We start from the raw sequence: 10,261 nt of genomic DNA on the forward strand, positions 1-10,261 counted from the left end.
CGCACCTTGTTCCCCAGGTGACCCCGGCTGCCGCTGCAGGAACTTGGCGTCCAGCCCCGGGGGATGCGCTGTGGGGTCCTCGGGAGGCTCCCGAGACATAATCAAGAGCCTGAGGAGGCGCGCGCTGACCTGCCGCCCGCGCCCCTCCGCGGGTCGAGCCGAGATCCTCGGCACCCCATTCCCACCCCCGACCGCGAGTTCCAGTTACAATCGGTCAGATTGAAAGACTTTAATGTTTCTCCCAGCTAAAATAAAGCACCAGCTCCCCCCTCCCCAAGAAAAGCATTGAGTCCTATTCCACATCAGTATGAAGACACTCGCAGCACTGTACAAAGAAGTCCCTATATATCAGCCCGTCAAGTAGTCTAAACAACTACACTAGAAGTTTTCCAGCCTTGCCCAGCCAATGACCACAGACCTATTTGGAAAGCAATCATTAGCAGCGGCAGTACTGTAATCCTGCCTCCCTCCTCTTCTTCGAAGCTCCGTTGGGGCACATGCACATGTTAGTGGCCTTGTGACATGCACTGTTGGGAGGTTAAGTGTGTGTTTAACATGTGGTTATCACACCCGGAGAACCCATGACACAAGGCAGAGGATTGGGTTTTACGGCTTCAAAGTGTCACAGCTATATCACAGTCCTAGAAAATTTCTACAGCTCATAAAAAATCACAGTCAGTCAGTGAGTGAATTAATCAGTATGAAGTTTACAAGTAAAGGGCATAATATAAATATGTAACTTACTTAAAGTTCTTCCATGTATGTCTTTTCCATGGGAACCTTAGGACTTTTTTAGATTGCAAGTAAGAATTACAACAGCAAAGACCTAGGCCTGTGTCTCAGTTTCCTTATTGATACACAGGGGATAAATCTGCAAGACTCATCTTCCAGACAGATTTATGTTGAGATAAAATGTATGAATTTGGAAAATATACTTGTATTTTCAGAAAATGGTAAAGAAGTATGGTGTATTAAAAAAAATCTTCTGTAAAACAATATACTTGATGTACCTCACCTAATTTGACAAGTTTTGCACATGTCATCATATTTAATCAGCACATATCACCTATCCTGAAATGTAAAAACAGAAGGCATAAACAGCAACTTTTTCCTAAGTGGTATCATACAGATATTGTAAATAATAATACAATTAGATTCATTATCTTTACAAGGTATTTAGTGGTGATAAAAACAGAGAAACAGTGAAGTTTTGAGGAGGAGCTATAAAGTGAATGCTGGATCTGTTCATAGCAAACCTTCCACTTTGGAAGCTATCCTGCATATGCATTATAACCCTAATGATTATTTTTGTCCAGGTATTCAAACTTGAAAATTACAGGTAATGGTGTCTTATGTTTTTTTTTTTTTCTGCAGGATAAATGGGGATGTGTTTGAAAGTGTGTGTGTGCAGGTGCACTCATGTGCACATGTATGTGAGCCAGTAACACTGAAATGGTACCTGAAGCTTCTAATGAGGATAGATTCAATAAATGGGCTTTACATTTTGCTATGATTGTCACATGGCCTCTGATCTTTCTCACCTTAAGCAGAAGAAATTCATTGGCCCAGGCCATGTCTAGTTCCCACAAAAACGAGTCCTTTCACACCTTCTGGCTTCTGCTCACACATTTTGGAATGAATTCTTCCCCCCAGAAATGCTGAGAATCATATGCATGTATCAAAAAGCTGGAGGTACCCCTAATTTGGGAAAATACTGAACTGTACAATAGTTTGGGTTGGAAAGGACCTTTAAAGACATCTAGTCCAACTCTCTGGAATGAGCAGGGACAGTTTCATCTAGAGCAGGTTGCTCAGAGCCCCATCCAGCCTGACCTTGAATATTTCAAGGAATGGGGCATCCACTACCTCTCTGGGCAAACTGTGCCAGTTTTCCACCATCCACGCTGTAGAAAATGTCTTTCTCATATCTAGTCTGAATCTACTCTCTTTTAGTTTAGAACAACCACCCCTTGTCCTATTGCAACTGGCCTTACTTAAAAAATTTGTCCCCATCTGTCTTATAAGCCCCCTTTACATACTGGAAAGCTGCTCTATGGTCTCCTGGGAGCCTTCTCTTCCTCAGTCTGAGCAATCCCAACTCTCTCAGCCTGTGTTCACAGGAGAGGTGTTCCATCCCTCTGATCATTTTTGTGGCCCTATGTGTAGCTGATAGTCTTGATTTTGGCTCTTTTTAAAATTTTTTTTTTTATGATATGGAGCTCTATATCAGAACAATATCCACTGTAATTCAACAATCTTAACCTGCAGCAGACTCACTTCATCCAATATGAAGTAAAGATAACAGAGACCTCCCTGTTTCCTACTGCTTGGCTGCAGATATTGTATCCATTATTTCTCTACCCCTCTAGACTGTATGTCTAGACATACACAGCAGAAAATCCCTTTTTGAGTGTATTGGACAGCATTTGCTGTGGCTGCTGCAAAATGAAATTTGGCCAAAATTGCTCAGTGTAATCAATATCTTGACACTTCACTGGGATTGTCACAAAGCCTCTGATTTCATCACCCCACAATGAATGTGGCTGCAGCAAGTTTTCTTAATACCCAATAAAATTCTTTTACAGACATGAAAAAGCTCTCTTCCCTCTGGCTGATACCAGGAATTTGTGGGTAGGGCTTTGCAGACTTGCAATATAAAAATGAAGCTTATAGACAAAACAACAAGATATGTTAAAAACTTCTAATAACATGGTCAAAAACCACATAGCTCCACTAAAAGGCAATAATGGAATTTAAACAGCGAAATGCTTGTGCAAGCAAGGTGCTTGATTAAATACAGAGTCATAGGGAGATACCTTATTATATATGATTACTTGTAGCACACCTGAATACTTTTAGCACAATCTCACATTTTTAAATAGCTGCGTTTCTCCAAACAGCTACATAGATTAGCAAACAGATTAGTGTGTTTACTGATATTTACAACGAAGTGTTCTCTGAAGTCAGTGGACTTGCTTTTCATGCCATGCTGTTTTTTCATGAAATTATAGATATGTGATCCAGAGCAGCATAGTTCTACCTGAATGAAAACATCAGTATTTGGATTTTTTTTTATAAGTATTAATTGTGTTGTTCATGTTTACCCTGTTGTTTTTCTTTGTTTCTTTGTCAGCATATTTTCTTACATGCTTCTTGGTAAAGTAATTGCTAAAATGATAAATGACCCTAATAAAACTGAACCCAGGTTCACAACTTTCCTAACAGACTAATTCCTGTTAGTGACTTCATGATAATTTGTAAGGAGCTGTAGCACAACAAATAGGAATCTTCCCCCATGCACGTACACACACCAGTCTGCCTGTGAACATGGGAGCAAAGCTGCCTGCTCTGCCTGCTTCTTGCTGGTGAACCCAAAGCTCTGTCCTTCCAATGTCCTGCTCCGTTGTTGTGGTTTTAAGCCCAACTGGAGATGAAATGCTGCATAGCTGCTCGCTCAACCTCCCTCTCTTCCGCCCTCCACTCTGGTGGAATGAGGAGGAGAATCGAATTGATAAAATGCATTTTACAATTATACAATTATTTCCTTTGCCTTAGAGGAAGTGGAATAGCAGCCACAGGTATCCAGGCAAAATCCATGAAAAGGTGCACACTAGAAGTCAAAGAAATTATCTTCAGGAAAATATTTTGTATTTTCCTCATGATGACTTCTGCAAACCAGAAAAAGGGTTCTCCAGCTGGGTCTCTGTTGGAGCTTTGCTGTTACAGCTCTACTGGGAAGTCTACAGCCAGCTCTAGTCCTAGTTTAACACTCCACTAATCTAAAGGGCTTCCCAGCCATTCATCCTCCTGATGCTCTGGGGACACAGGGAGTTCAGCAGCATTACTCATCCAGTGCAATTTGAGACACAGAGGAGAAGGAGGATAAGCTGACCAAGACCCACAGACAGCCCATGGCAAAGCCCAAAGTAGATCTGCTCCCAGTTTCTGTTTGCTCTTTCAGACCTTTTCTTTGGCACACCCACAAACTCATCCTGTGGTCTGTGAACCTTAACAAGCCTTTCAATAAAGCTTGTCTGCGTTTGGGATTGGTGAAGAAATTTGAAACCAAGGCAAGGCTTTGTATTGGTGTGTGCTGCGCTGTGAAAATTTCACATGGCTGTTTTTCACCCAACTTGTTCAGCCATAATAGCATGGCATAGTGGGCCAGAAAACTATGTCTTACTGAACACCCCAGTTTATATGAAGAAGGTGGTGAGAGTGGCGGGTATGGAAAACGGGTTTTCAAGAGTTTATGGAAGTTACCACTTCCTTTGGGAATACACATTCCCTGCAAAATCTATTCCTCTTCCCAGCCATACATTCCCTTTGTTTTTACTGCAGAGGTCCTGTGTACATAATAATTTGGCACTATGTATTTGTTAACAGACTCTTCATGCACAGTTTGAATTTCTCATAAAGTCCTGCTTTCCACAACCTGTATGGAGAAATACGGAGTAACTAGGTTAACTGAAGTCAAAGGAAGGCAATTTTAAATCTTTCATAAAATTTTAAACAAGAAAGAATAAAAGGGCTGAAACAATAGTGGTTTTAATATGTCTCTGCTAATGCACTCTTGAAACCGATTTACAAGTCAGTTGTGAAAATGTGCAGTCTGAGACATGTTTGCTGCTTGCATGGAGACAACTATCCTGTTAATTTTCATCCTAAATGTCAACATATATTGCAAAAAGTGCAAAGCCTGTACAAACTCTCGTTCAGCACAGTAGTCCTTATTTATTCCCTTGGGGCTTTTTACCACTACCACTACAGTCTATGGATGATTAGATTAGCAGGAGCAGAGTTAACACTCTTACATGAGATCAGGACCTATGCTGTTGTTCTGGAGGAACCACAGGTTCCATTTGTGTTGCGTTTTAAGAAGCAAACCCCAGTGTCGAACTGCCATTTAAAATTTTATTGCGACTACCCAAGCTGTGCTAAAATGGAAGGTAAGTCGTCTGCCTCAGTCACAGAGTTGCTGCAGTGTTCATTTTCTCAGTGCAGTGAAGGTGGTTGGCAGACATCCACTTTCAGATATAATTGTGCTGACCAAAGAATCCATCATCTCTGCCTGCTTCATACTTCCCACCATCTGTTTAGCACTCCCCAGTTCTACCAGTGGAAGGACTTGCAGGAGAGTTTAGGTGACCCACTGCAGACAACAGCTTCTGGGAGGGCCCAATCCACTTCCAGCAGCCATCTGTCTTGAAGGAGACTCTTTTGAACCTCACTGCTGTTCTCTTTTGCCTAGCTACCTTGGTTGGTCTTACGAATAACAAAAACAAACACCCTACTTCACCCTACAAAGCATTAAGCAATGCTCTTCTTATTCACTGCTACAGCAAGGTAGGTAGGTAAGTGGGCAGGTAAGCAGAAAGATAGATAGATAGATAGATAGATAGATAGATAGATAGATAAATAGATTCATACATGCATTCATACCTACATACATATTTTTTGTTGTTCTTTAAAGATACAGACATAAAACAAAAGCTACTGCACACTTACAACAAGCAATCCCATTTCCTCACACTGTAGACTTTTCTCTTAATCTGCATCTAAACATCCCAGAAGAGTTTGGGACACACAGACTTTTCTGTCCAAGGAAGCTTGTCCATTTTCTCCATCTCTGTCTTTCAGTTTACTGACTTATTCATTTTCCATTGTTTCTCCAGAATACAGCAAAGGCAATAGGAAGAAATGTCTTATTGTTAAAGGGAGTCAAAACAATCACTGAAGATGTGTTTATGTGTGTTGTGATGATTCTGGCATGGAACCCATTGATCTGATCACCTCTTTTGTCCTGTTTTCATTCTTCTTGACATATGTAATGCATGGTTAGCACATTCTATTTCATGTTTCTTGCTCCCTTGTTTTATCTCCTTTCTTGTATGAACATAGTAGTTATGAAAAAAATTCACCGCCCATACCCATGTTTGCTGATAATTTTTCTCCTTTTAGATCTTTCTTTGACAGACACTTTTTGATGGTCATCTTCCAGGTAGCTCTGACCAAACTGAACGTTCTGCTGAGTAAAATGAAAACCACAATCAACAGCAGAGGGAGATTCCATCATCCCTGCAGGTCAGATAAATTTTTTCTTAAGTCTTACCAGCTTTCTGACTCCAGAGCCATATTTTTATTTTCTCAGGATATTTGTAACACTGGTGTCAATTTAACTCTGAGTATTCAGTCAGTGCACAATTCCCACTCTTGCTAATGAAAAGACATCTGAAAAAATATTTTCTGTAAAAGGATAATTAATGCTAAGTTCTTACAAGGCTTTTGCAGAAATAGTAGCATTAACCACAATAAATTCTAAGTGGGTTTCTTTTTTCCTTACCAAAAAATAAAGGTCACACATAAATTGACCTATTGCACACATAGATTATGTCTCAAATTTTGTTTGAATTATGATTTTAATGTGATTTTTGTGATTAACAATATCAGAGCTGACTGCGATGGACAGGGACATAGAGCGTTGTCTAAACCCTTATAAGTGTGCTGAAAGTTTCTTTTGTCTAACACACCAGATAACTTTTTGATTAGATAAAGACCTAAGAAAACTCCTCTGGCAGAGAAGATGGCAATCAAATGCGGAAATCTTCATTGTATAGAGCACCCTGGGGTTTGTTAAATATCTGCAGATCTGCTTGTTGTAAGTGACAATGTTTACTCTTGCAAGTGAATTCCAACATCGCCTGGCTTCCTTGGGGTTTAATCTCAGCCTTTTTTTGTTTCTCTGATTAGTTGGAAACTGTAGCAGGTCACCCTGGCTCTTTGAAGAATGAAGGGTCTCATTCCAGGGTGAGGCCCAACGAATTTGTGAATGAATGAAAAGTTAATTGAGGAAAAGGGTAGAGCATACTTCAGTCATAGTTAATTTAAGCAAAGCTGATAAGTTAGTAAGTAGAAACACCAGCGTATTCTTTCAAGTAGAATTTTTGCTCTTACTGATATCTTAGGTGCTGTTTCTCTGGCCCTTTTAAGGATTGGTGCTTGTCATAGACACTTTATTATCTAATCTTCTGCCCAAGGAGAGATTCTGTAGTGTTGAGTAATTACAAATAGATTGAGCTCTGTTGGAAAGTGCATTTGCAAAAATAAAAGGAAAGCTCATGCACTATAAATGTAATTTTTTTACTTTATCTTCTTAAGAGGATTTTTTTTTTTTTACTAGCAAACACTGTGGGGAAAAAAACATTAATGGCATACATCATAATTTTTTAGGAAGGTGAGTGAAACTTGAATCCTCCTGGGTTTTTGTTGTACTTGAAATGTCCTTTGTCATCACTTCAGAATTGTGGTAAAATACAAAAACGTAATATGTGATAAAATACAAAAAACATTTTCATAAAAGCCATCTATTCAACTTTAAACAGTCATATAAAACCAAAGAAAATTGCAGAAAGTTTATATGCAAGCAAATGCAAGGCACTCTTTCTTCATGAGTAGAGAAGTTGAAGAAAAAGCTGTGTTTTGCTAGAGGAAATCTGATTAAAGAAAAGGTGTAACTCTGAACCATGACATTAAAAAGTACAGTGATGATAAAAGCAAGGGCCAAAAGCAGCAGCTTTTAAAGTCTCTATGGCAACAATTTTTTAGGAGTCAGAGAAGCCACAGCAAACAGCTGGAGATGGAATCAGACATTTCTTCAATTTTAAATATGCTTTGGACTTACTGCCCACGCATCTCAGAGCACCTTGACATCACTAACGAATTTAGTCTCCTACAGTCCTCAGAGGTTGAGTGCTATCCTCACTGGGTAGTTCAGGAAAAAGGGGAAGGAAAAGGTAAAATGATTTGCCATATGTCACTCAAGAAGACTACAAAAGAGTTAAAGATTAAAAGATGCTCTTAAAGACAGAAGACTTGGGAATGTTGCCCTGGCAAATCTGAGTGGCAAATATGCTTCAGTGCAGCCATGAGTGCCAGAAGCTGGGGACTGGATGGTATTTCATGAGCTATACTCGTGTTCCAGACTAAGGTGATGTAAGTGGCCTCCATTGCTTTGTATCTGTTCATGTGCACTAGGTAATCTGCAACAAAATTTTATTTGGGGTTACACTCAAGTTAAAAACATTACAGCCACCAATGCTTTTATTAAAAGAGGAGACATTTGAGCCATTAAAAATCCAAATCATAACACATGACAGTGTTAAAGGTTAAATGTACAAGCCCACTGCTTATCTGTACACAATAGCTACATGACAAGTAAGCTAATTGAATTAATGCATATTCATACAATAGCCCTTGCAATGTGATCTAAAGATGCTTACAGTGGTGGAATTGATTTCTGAGACAAGAAAACAGGCCTGAGGTCCCAAGCCTAGTTAGGCAGCAGTTCAAGACATGCAAAGCTCAGGAGGGGGAGGAGGAGGAAGGAAGAACCAGTGTCTTCATCTCTGCTTGACTCCATCCTACATCTAAGGTAATGAGTCTCCAACTGCACCTTGCCACAAATATAAATTAATAAAAGCCTCCAATACACCCTATTTACTAAGTAAACCATTTTAAATTTTGTGCTTAAAGAATGCTGGGCACAGAAGACACTGTGTGTGCCATCAAGGAGGTTACAATATAGCTATTTTGCTGTCCTGTAGCTCAGCTGAAGCAGGTATTTGTCTTACAAAAATAGAAACAAGACTTGTGCTCTTTCTGCTGATACCAGGACATCATTATCATCAAAATAAACAAAAACTGTTTAAATAAGTAGTTAAAGTTTTAGTTAGAGGGGCAACTTCTAGCAGCCTTAGGTCTTGTTCTGTTTCAGTAATCGTGGTCAGTCCCATGCACAGCCACAACTAACTAGTGGTGATTTTAATCATTTTCACCATGGATACAAAGTACAAAGGTTTGTTTAAAAATATGCTGGTTAAAACAGGACTGAGCCAACTTCAAAAGCCTTTTCAAAACTGCATACATGGGTCCAGAGGGGAAAAAAAAAAGGCACCCAAGAGTTGCTCACTATAGTGTTTTGTTTTTAAGCTCCTGACTCCAGAGTGCAATCCAAATCACCTCTCAGCTACAATGATGTTTGCTGCTGCTTCTGCTCCAAGGAAGCAGTTGCTTCCCTGGGGACCCCACACAGCTTGTCAGCCCAGGGGAGAGCGGCGAGAGGCCAGCACAGCATCCTGTAACCCTGGAGAGGCTGCTCTCACGCTGACTCCAGAAACACAAGGTCTTCTCTTCTGCTGGAGATTGGTTACTAAGCCAGGGCACCAATATGTTACGGTTAACACAACAGAGGTTAGATCATTTACCTAAGGCTGGGATACTTAGGTTTAATATCTTCCTTACTGTGATGGGACTTATGACCACCTCCTGCCATCCAAACTCCAGCCTAGTCAGGATCAGGAGTCACCAGGGAAAGACTTTGGCTTCCTTACTGTGGGGTGGGCAGAGCCCTGGTTACTAAATGGGACCAGCCATGTCTATATGTTATCCACTCACCAGTGAATTCAGAATGAGTAAACACTTCTAGAGAAGAGGATCAGAAGATGGTGCTCTTCTGTCTCAAGCCTGTGAGAATTTTATACCTGTTATACCTACCCCTTCCTCTGCTGTTTTGGTTTTGGAGACCATGTCAGTAGGCATGTGGTGTATGTGTTGCCAGCCAGACGGAGCCCTCCTGAGAAGCAGCTGGTTAAATTTACCTTTTCACTGTGTGGCTGGGACCCTGTGTGCCTCCACAGGGGTCAGCGTGGAGGGGCAGCCCCACAGATGGGACCAGGCTCAGGTTGAGCAGTCTGGAGCAGTGACCCAGCTGCCTCCTCTTCCTCTACCCCCTCCTCGGCCCCCAGTGGCTCAAAATGAGAAACTCAGGAAACACAGATTCTGGGAATGGAATAAAAGGCACACAGAGGGAAGATGCTTTGCTGTGTCTGACACTGCCTTTTGCTCACCTTTGGAAAAGAAAGGATCTTTGGAGCTTTTTTTAATTCCTCTTTTTCTTTCTCCTTTTAAAGGTTTAATCCATGTTTCCATAGCTTCTCTGCTATCCACTGTGCTGGTGTGCTTTTTCTCTATATCTGGAGAAGGACTATTTTACTTATTATATCTTAAGACACTCAACTTTTATTTTACAAGAACTCATTTCCCTCCAGTTTTGTTTCCCTTCTAAACTGCCTTCATCCGCCCCATCCCCCAGCACCACATTCTCTCCTGTGACAAACACCCACTATGGCAAGTAGTGATGCTTATCCTGGGTCAAAACCAGCTCCTCTCCTCTCCTCTCCTCTCCTCTCCTCTCCTCTCCTCT

The 10,261-nt window shown here is 40.8% G+C and overlaps 1 long non-coding RNA gene across 1 annotated transcript in view; it reads left to right on the forward strand.

The window, feature by feature from the left end:
* Positions 1–10,261, forward strand: part of LOC108446489 — a 66,124-nt gene that overhangs the window by 50,279 nt on the left and 5,584 nt on the right. The window contains exon 3 of the long non-coding RNA XR_001861699.1: positions 6,002–6,084. This is a non-coding gene — a long non-coding RNA (uncharacterized LOC108446489). The remainder of the gene's footprint in view (positions 1–6,001; positions 6,085–10,261) is intronic.

This window comes from Corvus brachyrhynchos, unplaced genomic scaffold, assembly GCF_000691975.1.
Source record: "Corvus brachyrhynchos isolate BGI_N302 unplaced genomic scaffold, ASM69197v1 scaffold32, whole genome shotgun sequence".
In the NCBI taxonomy this organism is placed as follows: domain Eukaryota; kingdom Metazoa; phylum Chordata; class Aves; order Passeriformes; family Corvidae; genus Corvus; species Corvus brachyrhynchos.